At 33.7% G+C, this 13,611-nt stretch overlaps 1 protein-coding gene across 3 annotated transcripts in view; it reads left to right on the top strand.

Moving 5' to 3' along the window:
* The window catches only part of LOC140443298 (aminopeptidase N-like), a 98,838-nt gene that overhangs the window by 38,756 nt on the left and 46,471 nt on the right, over positions 1-13,611 (top strand). The window lies entirely within an intron of this gene.

Below are 13,611 nucleotides of genomic sequence, written 5' to 3'. Positions count from 1 at the left end.
AACCACAAATCAACCACAAATGAACCACACAAATCACACAGTACAGCGATGAATTTTGAAGAAACGTTGTGGCTTTTACTTCGCCAAAAAAGACGGCGTCGTCGTAATATATTGTATTGGGTTCATCCTATCATCGAAAATAAAGAGGAAAGTCAATTTCAACAACTTTATCATCATTTAAGACTGTATGATGACAAATTTTTTAATTATTTTCGAATGAGCAAAAGTACTTTCGATTATTTGTTAACAGAGTTAAAGGATAATTTAAAACGAGAAGATACATCCATGAGGAACGCCTAGCAATCGCTCTAATGTCAGTAAAACCATTTAATTATTTAATGTTTATTGAAATATTTACACAATAAACATGATGTCAATCAAAAATTTGAGATAAAATCGACTCCTGGGAAAGTGGTGAGAACTCCGGTTGACTTGGCGACAAGGCTTGTCCCGGATTCCCATGTGGCAAAAGCTCCGGTTCTGTTGGAGATAGTGATGCTTGAAGACTACTTCCTTGTGAACATTCCGGTTGAACTCTTGGGGATCGGATCTCGAAATGCCGGATCTCAGCTCGGTCAGTTCGGATACCATAGCGGTCTTCGGGAAACAGCTGTGATCTCTCTTGATGTGTATTAGTCGTATTGTAACCATACCCGTGGTAACCATCGAAACCTCTATCTCTAACATTGTAGGTCTGCATGGGTTCAGAACAGAGTATTTTTTAATAACATTTAAAATTTCTATTTAACAAATATTTAACAATCACCACCAGCACGACTTTATGCTTCACGCATAGAAAAGTGAATGACGCTTTGGCTAGGGAGTCGCTGTGCTGGTGGGGATGCCGTGCCTGTGGTCGGCTTGTGGTCGGTGAATTGCCCGTGTGAGCGCAGGACGGGCAGCATCTGCGATAGTTTTGTGGACGGTATCACCCACTGACGACGACAGTTGTTGATACCGACCACAGTCTGTCGTCCGTCTGAGTGCTACCACGATATTTCATACAAATCGTATACTCTCAACACACAACCACTTTTTTGTGGTTCTTATGTGGTCGGAAAGTGGTACGTCTGAGTTAAGCCTTAGATCCAGTTTAGTCTTCTCACAAGTCTTCCTGTTGACAGGTAAACCTTTAAATACTTGTAGCAGAACTATGAGAGACTCTAATTGAAACCTAACCATCTGTATTTGTTTTAAATAATTTCATATTTAATAATTTAATATTCTTTAATTTTTTGATTGCTTAATCGTTACTTAAAATTATATGAATTTTGTGTCTATGTAAAACTGAGGCTCTCCTTCTATCGTCAGGAGGATTTGGACAGCTGCGATGTGTGGATCTCGTATTCATGTTCCTTGGTAATTTTTCCTTCGTTTTCAAATACAATGAATCGAGCTTATATCTCACAAGGAAAGAACACTGAGCGAATCGTTACTCGTAAATGAGAGACTATCCCCAGATTTAGTCACGAGATTTGTATGTGTTGCGTTTTTTTTCAGGGGTGATAAAAATAAGTAAAGATATCACAAGTGTATACTACCAGTGTCAGAGATAATATACAGCAATTAAAATTTCGGAGAACAAATATAAAAATCAATAAACAGCAGAATCCATCTGGATATTATTATACTGATATTACACCGAACCTAAGACTCTTCGTACGAGGCTTCTGATTAAAAAAATGGTTCCTTTTATCCCAGAGATTTCTTTGTTCTTAGGGATTATTCAAATTGTCGATGGGCATTTTTGACCTTTCCAAGACAATAGCCAATCCCAAGGATTTTGCAGTTTGAGCGATGTTGTCGGTGCGCTGGTTAGTCCGTGATTGAGAGCATCCGACGACACATCCAAGCTTTTTTTGCCACGTATTTTTCCCAACACCTGCCATTTCTTAGCATGTAGTCACTATCGTCTTATTATTAGAGCCATATAATCAATACTTACGGAATTAGTAAAAAAGTTAAGCTGCGATTAGCAGTTTTGTTATCATCGTCTTAACATTATTACAGCCTTAAAGCTACAGGCCTTACCAAGTTATATTCAGTCTACATTCAGCTATATCCACTGACAACTGTTAACAGTTTACGAACCAATTTTCTTAGAATCCTATCCGTATCATACGTTATCTAAATTTTGGTATATATCTACCTACCAAAGGAAATATCTATCTCCCTCAGGTTGTGACATAAGGATTCGTTTGGTAAGGATTTGTGTTATGATCCTGATAGATCAGTGATTCCCAAAGTAGTCTATATCGATCCTCAGGAACCAATGAACACCTGCCAGCGGTCTACGTGGGCGAAAAAAAAATTGGGGATATATAATATAAAAATGTAGATCAATGGTAAGAAATTTCAATCATAAATCATTGTCGTACAAACAAATGCCTTTGTGTCTTTTATACAAAGAAGATTTTAGCAATGATGCTATGAAGTCATCTAAGCTGGAAGATCATCTGAGAATATGTCACCCTGATAAAACAGATAAAGATTTGAAATATTTTCAAACACTTTAAGAGAAACTTAGCGAGACAAAATGTTAGATTTAACGTCAAAAAGAAACGATGGTTTGCGAGCGTCTTACAATATCTCGTTGCTTATAGCAAAAATTGGAAAATCGCATATTATCGGAGAAGACAATTTTTTAATCTATGTCCAATATTTAAATGCCGTCTATTCATATTTTGAAACTAGATTTGAGGATATTTTGACGCTGGTAATACCGCACTGGATTATCAATTTATTTGGTGACATTAAAGAAACGGATTGTTACATTACAAAAAGAATTGATTAAAATAAACACTATCCAAGAACTTAAAGATACAGTCTAGAAACGGATATTAACAATTCTGGCTTCAACAAACATACCTGTTACTTATCCCGTATTATGGCATACCGCGAGAAAGTTTTAAATTGCTTTTTCATCTTCATATCAACCAGAAAGGAGATTCAGCGCAGTTATAGATCCCATAACAAAAAAAAGTAATAAACTGGACATCATTAATCGAGGAGATTTAAGATTAAGCCTAACTATTTAAAATGAATGGGGTATTAACATAAATGGCCAATACTTGAATTACTTGAGATATGAAGACGATATTGTATTAATAACAGATAAAAGGGAAGAATTACAAAATATGATGGATGAATTAAATAGCGAATCAACAAAAATAGGTCTACAAATGAATTATAATAAAACGAAAATTATGACCAACCAACCAGAAGAATTAATAATTACAATTGCACAAACAACTATAGAACAAGTAAAAGAATATGTATACCTGGGACAACTAGTTAAATTAAATAAAGAAAATCAGACCGGAGAAATAAAGAGAAGGATACGGTTGGCTTGGGTATCTTTCGGAAAACTTTCCTATATACTAAAAAATAGAAAATACCTCCAATATTTAAAAACAAGAGTCTTCAACCAATGTATTCTTCCTGTTCTCACCTAAGGTTCTCAAACTTGTACGTTTATAAAGGAAAACATGAAAAAAAAAATAGGAAAGACCCAAAGAGCCATGGAAAGACAAATGCTGAACATCAGGCTATCAGACAAGAAAAGAAATACTTGGATCCGCAACAAAACAAAAGTGACCTATGTATTAATGCAGATAGCATACTTAAGTGGAAGTTAGCTGGACATACCATAAGACAGAAAGACGACAGATGGAATAAGATGATTATACACTGGAGACCATATAGTTACAAATGAAAAAGAGGAAGGTCACAAATGAGATGGTCAGATGACTTGAAGAAACACGCAGGCCCGAAGTGGATACAAACTGACTACAATAGAGAGACGTGGAAGAAGAAAGAGGAGGTCTATGTCCAAAATTGAACAGCAAGGGCTATATAGATAGATAGATAGATAGATTTAAAATGAATACCAAATGTTGATAATTTATCATGAAACCATCAAGTTAATCCCTCCCATTAAATAGATTTATTTTTTGCTTAGTTTTTTTCATATAAAAGTTACTATTGTATTTTTATTTCAATTTAATTATTAAATCTGTAAAAATGTGCCACTTCACTACTGTTTACAACAACTTATTGCAACATTTTATCAAATCTTTTAATCAATATAAACATGGATTTCTACCGGATAGATCAACACTTACAAATTTAGGTATTTTTACACAATCTGCTGCAGATGTCATAAATACTAAGAGGCAAATGGATGTAATCTTCACTGATTGTGCAAAACCATTTGATAGGGTTGATCATGGTTTATTACTAGAAAAACTGGGCACCTTTGTCTAGAAGTCAGCTTACCAACTCTAACATGCTGACTAGAAGTCAGCATGTTAGAGTTGGTAATTTTTTCTCAGAGAAATATTCCGTAACTTCTGGAGTTCCTCAGGGCAGTAACTTGGGACCACTCTTATTTGCTTGCTTTATAAATGATCTTTCCACTTGTTTAATATTTGCAGATGATTTTTAGATGTTTAGAGTTGTAGAAGATCAATGTAATTGCCAGCTATTACAACTAGATTTGAATGCGGTATCTAATTGGTTTCAGATAAATAGAATGAATCTAAATGTTGAAAAGTGTTCAGTGATGACCTTCACACGTAACAGGAACTTTATTAAAATGGTTTATTATGTCAATAATAAAGAATTGCCCAGAAAATCCGTGTGTAAAGATCTTGGTGTGAATTTTCAGCAAAGCTTGGACTTCAATGATCACTATCACATAGATACTAATAATTAGAAACACCAAACATTTTAAAATGATAAATAGCATAATTAAACTATATAATTCCTTGGTAAGACCACATCTTGAGTAAAGCTTCTGTAATTTGGGCACCCCATGCAGAAGTAAATATAGATTTAATTCAAAAGTTACAAAAAGGTTTTTAAGATATCTATATGTTAGAAAATATAATTCTTATCCATACTTGGTGTCTTACCGGAGTATGCTTGAAACTTTCAAATTTATAACACTGGAATAGAGACGGAAAATGCAAACAATGCTACTTGTATATTATATTGTGAACAACTTAAAATATAAAGACTTATTCTTGATCAACTATATAAAGTTCTTGGTACCTAAGATTAACTTAAGGTTAAGTCATAGAGGGCTGTTTTTTTTATTTGTGAGACAGACTGCTCGCCCATAAACAACATGATGAGGCAGTGCAATATAATACTAAAAAACTAGTGACATAGATATCTTCAACACCAACATCAAAGCAATTAAATCTAGCTTTCTATCCGCTTCGATCACTTTATCTTAGCATGTAGGTATATTTAATGTCAAAATCCCTACTTGTAATTACATTTTATTCTGTAAAATGTGTTCGTTGCGGAATAAATAAATAAATAAATAAATTTAAATCTTTCAAAGTGAATAGCAAGGGGTCTATCTAAAATTAAAAAAACATGAGGTCTACGAGAGAAAAAAGTTTGGGAATTTTTGTGCTAGATGATTTGTCCATATCAAGCTTGCTTCTTATCTACCTAACATGTATTTATATTTGTTAAATATTTCATAATTGTGTCTTTTTCTTCAATTGTATCAGGTTTCTTATCGTGAACACTAACAATATTTTAATTGGCATGAAGGAGGAATTGAAGGCGGTCATTGCCTGAAAAACATTATATGTTTAGGTCATAATTAAGGGTAACCAGTAGCCCTTGTGCCAAATTTTTTATAAATGGAATCAATATTCCTCTATTTATTCGTAAAATGGCATAAGGGAGAAAATCGTCGCAGCACATGTGATTTTATTTACAAAAGAAATTTCAATTTTTACGCAGATTCCCCTATGGGAAACCCCATAGTTTTAACATATTTTAATTACCTTGATTTTCATCTTTCACTACTCTCAAAGGAAAAAGGAATAAAGTCGTGGCTGAACTTCTGTTAAAATGCAACGGTCTATAAAGTTTGAATCTGGCTTCTAAGCCAGTATATTATTGGTCTTACCACATTTCGCTTTCCTCGAATTTTGTCTTACATAAAAAATTGTAGTAATTCGTAAATTTGTTCTCTTATCACATGTCCCAAGTACTCAAGATTTCGTCTCTTAATGGTCAATATTATTTCTTTGATTCAGATATAATATGTTCAATGTTGTGTGGTTTATATTTTGATGTCTCCTGTTTCAAATGTTAACTCTTACTTTACTAGTTCGATTATAGTATATAATAGTTTGTTTTTTAATGCGTCTATAACCTTTTTATTTTGAGCTCTGCCAAAAGTCTTCTCAAAATCCATAACATATCCTGCTTTTGACATGAATTCTTCTCCTGTGCTCATACCATTTGTAGTAGTCTATGATTAGAGTTCAACCATTACGTCGATCACATGTTTATAAATAAATGTCATTAATTCAATGGACACAGGGGCTGGTTTAGTAGCTTTGCTATCTTTTGGGAAGCCATAAATGAAAGATTAATTAAAGTAAATATGTGTCTTCACGGATATAAACTAACAATTATGGGCGTATACGCAATAAATAACGACGCACTAGCCAACGTAAAAGACGCATTTTTTGAACAGCTTCACAAAAAAATATCGAAAATAAGTCAATCGCGGGGAATAATTTTAATGGGGGATATTAACAGTAGAGACGCGGGTCACAAATAGTAGGAAAATACGGAGAAGACACTACGAACAACAACGGTGAAAGATTTCATACTCATTTCACATAGATTTCACATAGATTTATGCAACCAGAATCAAGTCAGAATCTTAAATGGATACTTTCCACATAAACTGATACACAGCTATACATGGATTCAGAAGAACGAGTCCTGGGAAGAAACTGCCAACGAATAAATACGTATCTAGGAGGAACCAGAAGCACAGAAATCTGGAAACTGATAAATAAATTGAGAAAAGAAAAGAATAAAGAAGTAATACAGAGCATAAAACCTGAAGACTGGAAAGAGTATTTCAAAGAACTTTTGGTAGAGAATAGAGTCGAATTTCAAGAACATAGAAATCAAAACCAAGATAGAATCTCAATAGTCGGCTCGCCAATAAGATTAACAACAGAGGAAATTAAAAATGTATGTAAACAGCTGAAGAGGAACAAAGCACCCGGACCAGGAGATATACCCGGAGAATTGTTTAAGTACGGAACGAACAGATTGAACGAATGTCTTCGACAACTATCTCAAGAATGCATAAACACAAGCGAAATCCCTACGGAATGGAAGATATCATACCTCAGTACTATACATAAAAAGGCTGATAAAAATAACTATGAAAATTACCGAGGACTAGCTGTAACCGAATCTATTAGTTGAATATATGGAAAGGTTTTAAAGAACCGAATCGAGAGAGAATACTTAGATTATGAAGCAGAAAAACAAGCAGGATTTCGTACGGGTCGATCCAAATTGACCACATTTTCTCTTTAATCCAGATAATAGAAAAAAAGATGACATGGAATCAAGAGATTTATATGTTGTTCGTTGACCTACGGAAAGCCTACGACAGCGTTCCACTGAATAAGCTGTGGCAATCAATGGAAAGCACGAATATTAATATAGAATTAATAAAAGCCGTCAAAGTGCTATACAACCAACAAATAACAAAAATAAAAGCAGGGACACAAATAACAACAGGATTTATTACATCCAAAGGATTAAAGCAAGGATGTTGTCTGTCCCCCACTTTATTTAAAATATACCTCGAAAGTGCTTTAAAAAGATGGAAACAAAAATGCAGGACAATGTGAATACCGCTCACCAACACTATGGTATAAACGTTCAACTTTGCAGACGATCAAGTACTAATGGCTCGAGATTATTAGAAGTAAATAAAAAGAAAACCGAATACCTGTGCATTGGAGGAGAACAAAAAGATCTCATATTAGACGATAACACCACGATAAAGCACTGCTGTGACTACAAATATCTAGGTATCACTATTTCACAAGATGGAACATTATACAAAGCCATAAGAGAGAGGAATACGTCAGGGAGAAAAGCCATTACAATGTTAAACAGCATTTTATGGGACCAATCCATCAGCAAAAAAAAACAAAAAGAGGGTATATGAGACTATAGTAAAAAGTAACACTTTATACAGCTGTGAGGTATGGCCACTGAAAGAAAAAACACTGACAACGCAGAAAGCGACGGAAATGGATTTTTGTAGAAGAGCCGCAGGAAGATCTAGAAGAGAAAGGATTACCAACGAACGCATTAAAGAAACAATGGGAATCAAACGAACAATCACAGATGACCTAACAACAAAACTTATTTGGTTCGGATACATACAAAGAATAGATGAACAACGAATACCAAAAGAAATATTGAAATGGTAACCAGAAGGAAAGAGAAAACGAGGCAGACCGAGAAAAAGTTGGAGCGAAGGAATAAATAAAAAACTGAGAGAGAGGGCCATAGAGAAAGACCTATGGAACAACCGGAGTAAGTGGCAATTGGAAGTCGGAAAACGGCGGGGAACGTTATAAACTGACAAGTAGTAGTAGCTATCTTTTGTATTTTTAATGGCATATATGACCTTTGTAGTAAAATTGATGATTCGATATGTTCCTGATTTTTTATAACAGCTCGTCTCATTTATCGCCAGAGTTAAATCTAATTGGTCCATTACAATTGACCGAAATTGTCCGCAAATGTTTTAAGTCAAAGCTGCATAATACTACATTCAACAGGGCTATAACCTGATATATTACTATATTTGGATAAAAATTCGTTTGATGAGTGTACAATTTTATTTTCAATTCTTTATCAAAATCGTAACATAATTATTAGACAGTTTGAGTTTAAAAGTAAAACGGTTAAATATACATTAGTTTTTTTTCTAGTACTGAGTTGGGTTATTAATACTTTTTTTCGTTAAATTTGTAATTTAATAAACAACAGAATATAAAGTAATTATACCTTTATCAGAATTATACCTGATTATAATTATAAAATATTTATATCCTATATAATTAAAATAATCATTTTGAAATGGCAATTTATGTCGATAATTTTTTCATACTGAAGCATGCGACAAATATTTACGAACAGAAAACCGCGCAATTAGACAGGTTGCCTATTTTTCAGCTAAGACGCAATTGCATTTTCTATGTAAATATGGTTTATCTGCATCGAGATAATGACTAAGAGAAGAAGGAGAAGGCGTAACCAGTGTTTTCAGTTTTTTAATCTTCTTTTTCTAGTGCTTATGAACAATTCCACGTTTTCTGTTCCGTGAATGAAATTGCAGTTCATTAAATTTGATTTTCTGATTTTCGCTTATGTCAATCACTTTAATCAGACGATATTTAGTATTTTGCATCACGTGTCCAATATATACTACTTTTTTAGACTTAAATGATGCCAAAATTTCTGGTTCTTTTCCAATTTATTGGAAGATTGTTAGATATGCATTTTTTAACCGATTTTAGGTTTTTATAGCAATCTTCAGTCAGAATCTAGGGTTCATAGAATACATAATTGGCACTGTTTACGTTTTCACATCCGAAAAAAGAATATTATATTTTTCATTGTACCATTTTTGTATAATTACTTCATCATCACTTAATTTAACCATTAGTAACAATTCCTTGATGTAAGGACAAATAGCTTTTGTATGATGAAGGTCTGAGTCTTTGGGTTGAGATTAAGTGGGAGATTGATGTCTGTGGATGCTCCTATTGATGTGATTTTCGCGGTAATCCTTTTTGATGAGGGCTTGTTTTAAACTACACAGCTCAGCGGGTCTACTTGCATCATCGCAAAGGCGTATTGATTTGAAGACAAGTGTGTTAATGACTGAATTAATTTGTAAAGGTAAAGGTGGATGATGAGAGTTGGCATGCAAGTAATGATAGGTGGTGGTTTTTCGATAAACAGAGTGATGCAAACCTTGGGATTAGTTTTTCTATTTGATAACGTCGAGAAACAATAGGGATGAATCAGTTTCCACCTCCATTGTGAACTGTATACTAGGATTTATACCATTCAGATGGTTTTAAAAAGACACCAAAGCATTCCTGCCGTGAGGAGCATATGTGGATAGTGCTTGAGTCCTGAAATCTTCCATAACAATGTTGGCAATTACTGGAGATATTAGGGAGCCCATTGGGCGACCATTTATTTGTCTGTAGAATTTATTTTGGAAAATGATATAGGTGTAGGACATACAATGTTTAATAAGAGATAATTGGTCTTGCTTGATACTGAATTTAGTTTTTAGAATGTTTAGAGTTTCATCTATAGAAATGTTTGTAAAGAGTAAACAATATCGAAACTTTTAAAATGTTTGCCAATGGTTGTGTAGGGCAGTTGTATGCACTGACAATGGGACGTAGAACACTATCGGACAACAGAAAGGGAGGTTTGGAGTATTAATGAGATTTGAGAGTTTATTAATGTAAGGTCAAGTGTTTAGAATGACGGTGGCATTTCCTTTATCGGTGGGAAGAATGACTAGATATGGATTTGACTCAAGGTTATTCAGGCTTTTTTTCTCGGATTGGCTAATGTTCGGAGTAGGAGACTTTGAATTTCTAAGAACTCTAGCGATGTCTTGTCTCGTTATTTCAGCATCTTTGGAAGATAAACTGGAGATGGCTTTCTCAGTTTGACAGATGATAGTCTCAATTGGAATGTGGCGGTAATAGTGGCAATGGGCAAAATAGGGGTATCAGAAAAGTTGTGAACCACTGTAGTGGGTTTCAAAGTTGTAGGTTTTGGAATTTGTTCGCCATATAGATGCGCCATAGGCGCTAATTTGCGATCTTAGTTTTAGTCTTGAATTCGAAAGTGTTTATGGCTGTCTGTGTGTTGATACGGTCGAAACTTACATTGAAAGAATGACCAGATGACCAAATATTAAAAATATTGATATTTGTACATCCACTTTTCATTTAGAGTAATGCATAGCTTCACGGAGAAATACAAAACTGGTCTTTCTAAGAATTTGGGAGATAGTAGAAGAAGAAGTATGGTGTTTGAAGTTTAGAAATTGAGAATGACTTTCAAAAAATCAATTTTAAAATTTCTATCTTTTCATATTGATTCTAGGATCTTACTACCAAGAGCTATTTGGCAAAAGGAATATGACACGTATGCAATTCTAATATGTATTTATTACGGAGTCAATAAAATTTCAATTTGGTGTACCTATATTACCTATGTTAGTTCCATAATTAGTTTAGTATTTGGATAGTCAAAAGAAATTAAAATAAAGTTATAATAAAAAGAAATACTTCATACTAAGATGGAAACAAATAATTTAACAAGTTAATTGTGCATTCTCGTAGCGTCGGAAAGTAATTAAACCTTTAAAGTTGGTCTCACTATTCATAAGTTAAAACAATCATTTTGCATATTTATTGAACATAATAATATTCTATATACAAAGCACGCAGAGCCGGCCTGGTAAGAACTAAACAAAAAACTAATATAATTTCATAATTATTACCAGTACAATATGTTTATAAAAAGTGTGTATTAAAATGAAAGAACGATGACGGTCGTAACAGGTTGTTATTATAGATGTTTTAATAATTTTATTTTAATTATTCGTGTACAGTAAAATAGTCATATAATATTGGACGTTTTGCGTTATTTATTGTATCTAACAAAAAATGAGGGGCACCAAACCATAACGTTTTAAGTGCCCAAAATAAAAGTTTTCAGTAGAGACAAAAAACTGTTTTAGTTGAAAAATAATGAACGAAATTATTCTTAATATTTTTATTATTAAATTTTGGTTCAATTAACACTATTGGCATACAAATTTGAAGTCAAGTGAAATAAAATAGTTTATGCTTTAATTAGTATAAAAACACTAAGAAAACAAAACGTTGTAAGTGCAATTATTTAAAAGTGAAAAGAAAAAGATCAAATTTACAATAATTATAGTGAAAATAAAGCTAACATTTATTCGTTTACCTCAGTAAGTTTACTTTTACATAGTTGTACCTGTATCTCCATACTCCTTTTTCACCAATAGATCCAAATATCTTCCTTAGGGCTTTTCGTTTGAAAACTTCCAGCTTTCGTTTTGTGCCTTCTGTCATAAACCATATCTCGCATCCATAACATACTATTGGTCTGATAATAGTCTTGTAGACCTTTATTTTCGATCTCCAGTGTGCGTTTTGGAACGGAATACATGGGCGAGTGAAAAGTAAGCTTTGTTTCCCTTTATTATTCTTCTTAATAATTAAACATACCTTATCTATAACTACTTAAGTACCAAAATATTGTCCATATAAAGTATGTATATACCTACAAAGCCACTATCACATAAAATCGCATTAAGAGTTTTTCACACTTAAAAGCCTACAAATCAACTTAAATCTCACAAAACACCATAAAATCTACAAGCTTACCAAAAGTTAAAAAATTAATAAAATTCCCATTATAAATAGATATATTACAATGACGGCCACTCTCATTGTGACGTCAAGAGTAGGGGACCTGCTGACAGTGCCCTGCGCAATATCATACCTGTTATTCTTTGTACCATGGGTTGCAACTGATAAGGCACTTACACTTTCAGTATTTAAGGTGGAAGCATCTTAGAGCTTTGACTTCAAGAGTGCAAGAAAAGGTCGGCACATACAACGGTTTATTTAATCATTTAAAACGTATTTCAGCTCGAGTTGCACTTACAACGTTATGGTTTTGCATCCCTCAAATATATTCAATAACATGTTAGATGTTTAATATAATTCTCTTCCAATGATAAATAACTATTGCGATGACTAGTATTCACGTTGATTTTAATTAATGATTCCACCGAAATAGTGTCCAGATCGTACATTGTTATGCTTCTTTTTTTTAATATCATCATGATTCTTTACAACCCTGTGTGGGTCCTAGCCTCCCCAAGAATTTTTCTTCAGTCGTCCCTATCCATCGCCTTCCTCCGCCAAGCACGTATTTCCATATTTCTCATGTCTTCATCGATGTTATCTAGGAATCTTGTTCTGGGTCTTCCTCTTCTTCTTTGACCAATAGGTCTATCAAGGAGCGTTTTTCTAGCTGGGTCGGTTTGCTCCATCCGCATTACATGGCCTACCCACCTCAGACGTCCTATCTTTATGTGTTTTACGATATCTGGTTCCTGGTATATCCTATAGAGTTCGAAGTTGTATCGTCTTCTCCAGACACCGTTTTCATTTACCGCTCCATAGATGCGCCTTAGTATTTTTCTTTCGAAACATCCTAACATGCTTTCATTGCTTTTTGTTAAAGTCCAGGTTTCTGAACCATATGTTAGGAGTGGGCGTATTATTGTTTTGTAGAGTTTTACTTTTGTATTTCTTGATATAATTGTAGATTTAAAAAGGAGATTAAGCCCAAAATAGCATCTATTAGCCGTGCAAATTCTGCGGTTTATCTCTGCGGTAGTGTCATTTTCAGTATTGACGAAACCAAATTGACCATTCATTTATTGATAGTCCAATACATTTTTCGATGTATTGGACATGACAGCATGTAGAGGTGCAAATATAGACTCTACGTTGTGGGTACAAAACCGAGAGTACTTATATTCAACGCTAACAAAGGCCACACACAAAACCTAAGAAATACAATACTGAAGTGCTAAAATCTGAAACAGCTACAGAAAGTTACTTGCAAATTTTAAACTAAGCGTTATAAAAAATCGAAGAAAAT

Source organism: Diabrotica undecimpunctata, chromosome 6 (assembly GCF_040954645.1).
Source record: "Diabrotica undecimpunctata isolate CICGRU chromosome 6, icDiaUnde3, whole genome shotgun sequence".
Classification (NCBI taxonomy): domain Eukaryota; kingdom Metazoa; phylum Arthropoda; class Insecta; order Coleoptera; family Chrysomelidae; genus Diabrotica; species Diabrotica undecimpunctata.
The sequence above is the reverse complement of the archived record's forward strand: the minus strand, read 5'-3'. Positions and strand labels throughout refer to the sequence as shown.